Source organism: Talpa occidentalis, unplaced genomic scaffold (assembly GCF_014898055.3).
Source record: "Talpa occidentalis isolate TD23 unplaced genomic scaffold, MPIMG_talOcc4v2.1 talOcc4.6, whole genome shotgun sequence".
Lineage (NCBI taxonomy): Eukaryota > Metazoa > Chordata > Mammalia > Eulipotyphla > Talpidae > Talpa > Talpa occidentalis.
This window is the reverse complement of record NW_023604972.1, coordinates 42,775,195-42,781,194: the sequence shown is the minus strand read 5'-3', so window position 1 is coordinate 42,781,194 and position 6,000 is coordinate 42,775,195.

Here is a 6,000-nt window from a genome sequence, read left to right as displayed (position 1 = left end):
TGTCCTCACAGTGACTTTTCACTTTGTACATGCACTACTGGCATCTCCCTTTCCTTATAGTGATTAGTCATGTTAGATTAGGGTCCAACCTTATAACCTTGTTTCACCTTAATTACTCTACAGACCTTATCTACAAATCCAGTCACTTTCTGAGGTCCTGAGAGTAAGGACTTCCAACATATGAATTTCAGGACACATTCAGCCTGTAACAGAACTTTCACACATGTGTAGTCTTCTGATGTACTAATTAAGTTGTAGATTTTGGCCTGGGTAGGAAGTGAGTGAGCATTAATTTTATGGCCGATATATGCTAATTACCACATACAGAGCAAACTATATATGTATTTAAACACTTTGTGTTCAGAAGAGCATAACATAATCTTTGTAGCACGCAAGATAGAATCGTGAGAGCACCTGCCAACTTTCCCTCCCTAATCCCCAGAAATACAATCTTGATGAGATTAAACCCATGATTATGTCACAATACATATACAGAATTACATTTGCCATGTAATTAAGGTTACTAACATGTTATCTAAATTAATCCAAAGAGGGATTATTCAGATGGGGCCAATGAAATTGGGCCCAAGCAGACAATTATTTCTGGCAGGTAGCAGAAGAGGAAGTCAGAAATTAGAAGCATGATCAATTCAACTTACAGCAGACTTCAATTGTTGATATGGAAGGAGTTATGGAAAAAGCTGAAAGCAGCCTCTAGGAGTTGAGAGTGATTGACACTGAACCAATAAGTAGTGAGAATAGGGATACCACATTCCTACAAATGCAAAGAACTGAACTCAACCAACAACATAATCTTGGAAGTAGATTGCTTCCTAGCCTCCAGATGAGACTTTAGCCTGGCTGAATCTAGTCTTATGAAACCCTTAAGAACCCAATCAAGTCACTTAAACTATTAACAGAACTCTGAGTACAAATAGGTCTATTTTAAAGTACAGAATTATAGTATTGTTTACTTAGCAATGAACAACTTTAGTATGTATGGTACAGTTCAGAGTAAAAAAAATATATATCAATAAAATTCAAATGTATCTCCCTCAGGCTCTGAACTTGATACTTACAGGCTAGTGTTTCAGAAGAGTTTCAAGTCAGCTTCTAGTACCACTAGGACATACTGAATATTTACATTATCCAACTATGTTTGGTATAATAGACCTCCAGACAATAAGGCATTACCCACACATATATTGAGGATGAGGCATCATGGCTTATTTTACATATTCATTGACTTTAGTTTACTTAGAACAATTCACAGCCAATCCTGCTTCCATTTAAGAGCCTTTAATTTTTTGGAGAAGATATTCTTTTCTGAAAAAAGAGCACACTCTGGGTAAATGTCTTCCCATATCATGCAAGAATAATGCCCAGAGGCCTGGTCTACTGTACTCTCAATCTAGCATCTTGTAGACAAAGACTAGCTCTGAAAGTCCAGTACTAGAGGTTTCCATTATCCATCATATCTATATGTAGGGTAAGGAAAAATGCCAGGCTTTTCTGCCCTCCCGCCATCAGGATAGATGATGGATCCTTGCAGTCCTGAATGCATGCCTGATGGCGGGCACCTGGAATAGTGTGTGGGCATAGGTAGATGGGATTCACCTGGGCTGAGACTGGGCTTTTAAGGGCGGCATCACGGGGACGCCAGCAGAAGCCAAAAGAGAAGCCGAGAGAGAAGCCAGAGAAGCAGAAGCTGAGAGAAGGCTGGAGAGTACCCCTGCCTGCTGTATACCTGGTAATCCAAATAAAAATCTGCAAAACCACTGAGGACTCTGACTCCTCCTTTACCCGGTCTGCATGGGATCAGAAAACCTGCTCAGTGGTCATTCCTGCCCTCTACACTATACTACTTACATGATTTCTGTTCTGTTGCAGTAAGCACCTTCAGGTATCAACTGGACATTTGCAATGAATTTGGGAGGAATAAAGTCAGAATGTGTCTGAATACACTGACATCGCAACTCTTGGCCTTCACAGATATCAGCTGTGTGAGGAAAAAAGAGCAAAAAACTGAGTAAGAACAAAGACAGTCATGATCTTAATTCTTTACCTGAAATTTGAGATCAATGAAGAATAAATTCACAAAATAACTAATAGAAATACTTAGAGAAACAATTGTACAAATCTAATCATCTGCTATTATTATGAGCAATAAATTTTATTGAATATCTCCTACGTTTGGAAAGCTGCTAACTTGCACTAGGATAACTTCATTGCTGAAAAGTATGTGGTCAACATGAAGTTTATTTACATAATGGAATATTACTCAATAAAACAAATAAACTGTTATGCTAACAAGGCACACAGGAGGTTTTCTAAGGATCCAGGAAAATCTGTTAAGGAGAGTCCTGGAGCCCTTGGTGGCTTTTTCAGGATTTGAATACTTCTACACCATTTGTAGTGAGGCAACCAGGTGTAGGGGAGCCAGGGGAAAAGGGGGGCTCTCTGGGCTCTCTCACCACACCATCCGACTGTGATGCTGCCTTGATACACTCAGCCTCCTGGCTCAGGTGTGCCCACGTATGCATGCCCACTTCATACTCCTGTTGCCCAGTATCAGGCATGCGTACCCTGAGCCCATGGTCCCAAGTGTGTCCTGCATTCCAGGCTGTGGGTGATAGCCACAGAGGCCAATGGTGCAAAAGACCAAGCAATCTTCAGTTACCGTACAATCCAACCCCTCAGTGATTTTCACCATACAGTCTACACGCAAGTTTCCCTTGGCAAATGTGGAGCACTGCAAGCATGACCCACAGAAGTAAACAGAATGCAGCTTAAAACAAGTAAGCCCAGGCAGGGCACAAACCTATTGGCAAAAAAGACAAGATGATTATTGGCGACAACAGATGATCCATCAAGTCTGCTACTGAAGGCACTGCTTATTTGAGGGAGGGAACTGCTCTAGTCACTCACAGCATCTGCTGTCACGTGCCAGGAGTCATTAGGCTTCCTAGTCTTTTCCCGGCTATGGTCTCAGCCACAGTCACATTTCCTTCCTGTCCCCTGAGGACCGGTTCCTGCACCTCGCTCTTATTCAAAAGGGAACAGGGCATCACTAACAAGTGATTTTAAGAGGCTCACCTGCCTTCTTTAACATCCTTCAGCTGCCTAACAGCTCAGGGCTTCCAGACTTTGGCTGCAGTTTTTTGCCTAATCTATATTGGGTTTTTTGTTTATCTCCTGCTAGGCTGCAGAGAACCCAACAAGTGCTTCCTCCTACAGTAGGTGTTGGGCTGCTCTCATGCCTGCCACTTCCTTTACTCTGACTCTTCTACTCTGGCCACTGTCTCTCTGGGCTGTGGCCCTGGAAGTGCCGGGCAGCACACAGGCTGCTGTAGGCCACTGAGGTGCACCAACCACCCCTTGATTTTCACCTTCTGAGGTGTACAAATGATGCCATCTACCCCCAGGGTTCCATGGACGTAACATTAACCACCGCCAAAAGTTCTCCCACCTTCTGGCAGAACTTTTAGTTCAAGTTCATCAGTTTATCCTTGTATCAGCACTGGGAGAGCTCCAAATCACAAATTGTGGTCCTCTTTCTTCCCCAATGAGTCTGCTGCCTCAGGAGGAGTGACCTGGTCTTCTCAGGCCATCTCCACACAAGGTCTTGTCCCGCAGCTCCCAGACCTTGTCTACCTCCTGTACTCCTGCAGCATCTTTAGCTCTTCCTGCAGCTCCCAGACTTTGGTCACCACCTTGACTCCATTTGCAAAGCTGTGAGGGAACACTCAGCCCCCAGCCCTGCCTCCGAGCAGGCACCAGATCCATCCAATGCCTTCCCACTGTGCAGAGTCCTCTCTTCACCAGAATTGGGGACTCATTCACCTCAGGCCACTCATGGGGAGGTGCCCACACTGAGAGGAGGCCGGCCACCAAGCACTACATACTTGCAGCCTGCCACCTCTCATTCCTTCCTGTTGTCTTCAGAGAGCTCTGTACTGGTCTGTGTTGAATCATCCTGCCAACTCATGCCAAATGTAACACCAGCAACCAGGTGCAGAACAGACAAAGGAGAATCTTGGAGCCCTCAGTGATTTTTTCAGGCTTTTATGATCTTTCTACACAATTTATAGTAAGGGAACCAGGTGCAGGGCAGGCGAGGGGGCCAAGGGGCAAGGAGGCTGGCAGACCTCCCAGCCCCTCAGCGAATCTTTCTGTGGACTCACTGGGATCCTCCTCCACTGCTCTCCGCTTCTCTCTGCTATACAGCCATCTGCCACATGGTCCTCTGTGAGGCTGCCCTTATATGCTCAGCCTCCAGGCTCAGGTGTGCCCACTAACACATGCTCACACCATACTCCAGGTGTCCATCATCAGGCATGCGTACCCTGAGCCCACACTCCCAAACATCTCCTGTATTCAAGGCTACAGGTGATAGCCACAGAGGCCAATGGTGCAAAAGACTGAGCAATCTTCATTTACCCTACATAAACTCATGCCATTTGTGGCAACATGGAAGGATCTGGAAGGGATAATGCTAAGTGAAATAGATGGAAAAGATAAATACTAGATGGTGTCACTAATACATAGAATGTAGAGAAACCAAACTAAGGTTCAGATAAAGACAAACTTAAAAACGAATTAAAGTTCACTACAGAATTGAAGTATCCAGAGTGGGGAGGAGTTAGGAGAGGGATAAGAACAAAGAGGGAAGGAAGCACAATGGACTATGGTGGTGATCTGTTGTGGCCATACCTGATAGGAAGGATCCTAATGTTACCTCAGTGTAAAAAGTTAATTATTTTTTAAAAAAGAAATGTGTTTAATGGTAAAATCAACTTGAATTTATTCCATGAAAAGTTATAAAGATTTTATGTGAATTTTATCAGTTGTAAGTAGCAATTTTTACCTGCCCAAACACCCTAAACTTAGTTGCAGCTATGTTCCTGCCAGCATCTCCAATAAAAAAGCACACACCTTATAGTCAGATACTTCTATAAAGTTAAAAAGATTTTTAAAGTTTAATTCAAACAAGAGACATATATTGGACCTCCCTGGTGGCAGAAAGGGTTAAGCACAGCACTATGAAGCTATCTGCAGCCTCTGTAGCACAGGTTCAATTCCCGGCCTGCCAGGTAGGCAGGCCCACATGGCACAGCAGACCTCTCCTGTCTTGCCCACTGCTCCCCTCAGCAGTGTATTTCAGTCAGTCTGCCTGTTCTGCTCCCCACTCTGTCTCTGATGAATCCTCCCACCCCCACAACATCTGGCCTGTACCCTAGTTCTTGTATGTATAAATAAATAAATCTTAAAAAAAAAAAAGAAACATTCTGCTCTGATTTTAACTTTTACTTTTTACCTTATGTTTTATATTAAATATAATCTCATTAGAACAGCAATCTTTTCTGAGGTTTTGCTAGGCCTAGGAAGAAAAGCTAAGGGTCTTAGTTGACTTACCTAAGATACTGAGGCCAAGCACAGCCAGCAGAAGGAAGGAGCTCTTAGCAGGCATATCTGTGCTTGATCTTGATCTTTGTCTGGGTAGTAGAATGGTATCAAGTCTTCTTTTATATACTTACTCTCTGTACACTGAGAACTTTTTGTGTTCTTATACTCTCCCCATTGACGAATGAACGGAACAACTCTTCAATTAGCATGTTTATCACTTACACATCAACAAGGAAGCTGGGTTTGTTTTTCAAGTTTTGTTTTCTTTAGTAGGTTCAGGGCAGGAGTAGATGAATTTATTGAACAGAGAAAATAAGCTATTACTTCCTGGTGTGGAGGGAGGCTGTGTAATTATGAAGTGTTCATGCCAGTTGCAGTTAATAGTGACTTACTAAATGGAGTCATAAGAAAGTCTATATACACATATCTTTTCAAAGGTCATTTTGTACAATGTGGGGAATTAACATGCTTTTCCTCAGCAAGTATTTACTTTTTTACTTTCATGCCTATTTGCATAATCCCACAAAGTCTTAACAAATTACACCAAACTCTATACTTATGGGGTAGGTAGCTACAAGGAAACTTAGGTTCCAA